At 36.0% G+C, this 3,691-nt stretch overlaps 1 pseudogene; it reads left to right on the top strand.

The window, feature by feature from the left end:
• Nucleotides 1-2,964: 2,964 nt before the first annotated feature.
• On the top strand, nt 2,965-3,452 carry LOC112618397 (annotated as a pseudogene).
• The last annotated feature ends 239 nt before the right edge of the window (nt 3,453-3,691 follow it).

Genomic DNA, 3,691 nt, shown 5'->3' with positions numbered 1-3,691 from the left:
ATTTCACAAATAAAGTAAAACAGCATAGCCACTAATCTTAAATTGCTTATATTCTATAATTGACAGAAAAAAATTGGTAACAACAGTAAGCAATGATGGAAATATGCATGGGTGGGAGCACAAAGAACAGCACCTAACTCAGTCTGAAGGACACAGAAAAACTTCATAGAGGAGATAAAGCATGAGTTGAATCTTGAAGGATGAGTCCGCATTATTCAGGCTGAGAAAATAGGAAACAGTTTCCAGGTAAAAGGAGCAATACTTGCAAAGATACAGAAGTCAAGAAACCATAGATCATGGTTAAATATGAGACTTTGAAATATGTCTTTTTGTGCCACATTAAATATTTTGAAGGCAACTCTATAATAAAGAAGGAATCATACTGTTATTTTTAGTTACAGAATGCTATTATCAAAATTTATGTTAATTAATTACAATTAAATGCATTTAGCCAGCAAGGTAAGAGGCCTGAGGTTGGAGGATGAAATGAGGATTGGGTGATCTCAGTCTAAGCAGGTGCCATAGGACAAGTGGGAAATAATCATGGTCTTGTAATAAGACAGTGGCATAGGGAATTAATAATAGCACTTTCATCAAAGTGGAAAAATTGGTATTAACTTTTAATTAGATGTATAATAGCTACAAGCCTGCAGAATTAGCTATACCTGATACTCATGGAGCCTGGGTTAATGGTATAAAGGGAGGGCTGTATACTTCATGTCCAAATATCTAAAAGTTTTAAATCAAGGTAAAAAAAATGATTAAATGCACTATATCTAGCACTTTACCTTGAAAACATACCTTCCTAATGACCTGGAAGACAGACTGAAGATAGAAATTCTCATAGTCTTTTCAGTTTCATGCTGAAACCTGACAACTCAAGGAGATTCCTTTATAACTTTGACTCCCTTCTAGGTGGTGAAAGCCCTCAAGTATTCACATGGGAACATCCTAGTTTATCCAACACCCCCCCTCCAGATAAAAGGACTTCTTCTGAGTATCCTTTGGGCCTTAGTGGTCTACCCTCCGGAGGATTATCCTGGGAAAGAGGCACAAGTCCTGAAAGCAGATCAATGAACAGGGCCCGTTGAGTGGAGGTTTAAGGATTCCAGATACTCAGAACGTAGTTTATAAGATGGCCGTGGTCTCCGTGGGGCCACATCTCCTGACCCTCAGAACATAGTTCATAAGATGGCTGTCGTCTCCATGGGGCCACATCTCTTGACCCTGCAGATCACTTGTCCTGACCCTGATAGCCCCTTGCATTGTGGAACAGTTTTTGGATTGGTCTAAATGCTGTGTTTTAACATAGATAACTTATCTATTTTATTACACAGATTTCAGATACCACATTTTTTTTTTTTTCTGGTTAGTTGTTCATAGTCCTGTTCTCCGTCCTGTTGAACTCTGCAGGTGAGACTCTCAAAGTGTTTTCTTTGAATATGAGTGTTTTCTGCTAACATAATACTTTCTACAAAATTTCTTAAACAAAAAAACTTCATCTCCTGAGAATGTTTGCCACTGCTGCAATAAAAAGGGTGAGAAACCAGCTGGTTTTAAACAGGTAAATATGATCTTACAGTCTGTTTTTGTCCTTTTGGTTCATTATTGAGATTCACAATCAAATGCGTCCACTGCATAAACTGGGGTTAAAAGCTCTCTACTTGCTTTTTCATAGTTTTCCTGCATAACTATCGTCTAACCATTTACATGTATGTTACATTAGTTCAGTAATTTTTGTTCTATACTTGTCTCTGTCATTAATTATTTGGATGACCTTGGACAAAAGTTACAAAATCACTCTCTATCTGTTCTATTCTCTTATTATCTGTCTTATCTATTTAAAGGGTTATGAATGGAAGAAAAGTGAGTGAAGTATGTGCAAATACAGTGAAAATTATACACACTATGCAAAAAATACCTTTTAAAAGGATAGTTATTCTCTATTGTGATGATTATTTATTTGCTGGTTGTCAGTAAGTTATTTTTGGTGGAGATTCATATATATTATGGGTTAAAAACAAATAATATTCTATTATTCCTAACAGGAATTGCTATAATAAATATACTATTTCAAAAAAAATTATTAACATTGTTGATAATATAAATATGGGTTTAATTTGTGCTTTTACTAAAATTAAACTAATATAAAATTATTTAAGTTTCACATGAATTTATGTGTTTAAGCAGATATGAAACTTTATTTTCCTGACATAATTTTAAAAGATTCGTAATTATGTTTAATTAACAAAATATCCTAAGACAGAAGCATTTAAGACTTGTAGAGACTGTAAAACCAAAATTGATATTCCATACTTTATATTGGTTTTAATAACATATTTTAGGGAAACTTACATAATACCAGATTAACTATTCCATCAATATTGAGTCAAATGACCTAAGAGCTAAGTATGGACAATTAGATGAGACTTCAATTGTCTTAGTTGATCTGAAAATATAAAACACCTTAGGTAAATGACACTCATGGTGTCATAAATGTTACATTGTCTCTCGTAAAGAGAGGAGTTTCCGATATTCTTATTATTGGTGATTCAGTATTCAGTTTGCAGGTAAAGTGAGAAATCATGAAACAGATTTAGGTCAACTTGTTTGACAGAAGTCATGCCATGGGTGAAGCAATAGATCCAAAATATGATTCTCAAATATTTCTAGAATCAAGATCACTGTATCAAAATAAAAAGGGCAAAACCCAAAAAAACTTTGTAATGATATGACTCATGATAGCATTTTTACTTCGCATTGATTCAGCCATTGCAGTACATTGAACGCCATAGAGACAGCACTGGGGCAAGTGAGAGTCGGATGGGCACTCTGCCACTCTGTGCCTCATAGAGGGAGAATAACCAAACACGGGCCAAAGAGATCCTGAGAAGCTGAGACACAAAATGTCACCATAGGTATTCTCTGTGCAAACTTGGGACGAGCAAAAGGGGAAGCACCCACATGTTTCAATCAACTTCAGAGAGGTGGAAGACCATGTTTACTGACGAGAAAGAAAAATGTGAAGACACGGCAAAGGCAGACAAGGCCCATTATAAAAGAGAATCCTAGTGGAAAGACAAAAAAGAAGCTCAAGGATCCCACCACACCCAAGAGGCCTTCTTCAGTCTTTTTCTTGTTCTGTTCCCAGAATCACCCAAGAATCAAAGGAGAATATCCTGACCTATCCATTGGTGACGTTGTCAGGAACCTGGGAGAGAAGAGGAATAACACTATTGCAGATGACAAGCGGCCCTATGAAAAGAAGGCTGTGAAGCTGAAAGAAAAATGTAAAAGGATATCCCTGCAGACTGAGCTGAAGGAAAACCTGATGCAGCAAAAAGGGAGTTGTCAAGGCTGAAAAACCCGAGAAAAAGAAGGAAGAAGAGGAAAATGAGGAAGATGAAGAGGATGAGGAGAAGAAAGATGATGAAGAAGATGATGATGGATAAGTTGGTTCTAGCACAGTTTTTTATTTCTTGTCTATAAAGCAACTAACCCCCCTGTACGCAATTCACTCCCTTTAAAGAAGAAAATTGAAATGTAAGGCTGTGGAAGTTTTGTTTTCAAAATGTAAAGTGTCTTTTTATGTATAGTTAGCACATTACCAAATGTGTCTTTAGATAGCCCTGTCCTGGTGGTATTTTCAATAGCCACTAACCCTTGCCTAGTATAGTGTGGGGGTTGTAAA

The sequence above is a fragment of the Theropithecus gelada genome, chromosome 2, assembly GCF_003255815.1.
Source record: "Theropithecus gelada isolate Dixy chromosome 2, Tgel_1.0, whole genome shotgun sequence".
In the NCBI taxonomy this organism is placed as follows: Eukaryota; Metazoa; Chordata; class Mammalia; order Primates; family Cercopithecidae; genus Theropithecus; species Theropithecus gelada.
Note: the sequence above shows the minus strand (reverse complement) of the source record. Positions and strands in the feature narration are given on the sequence as shown.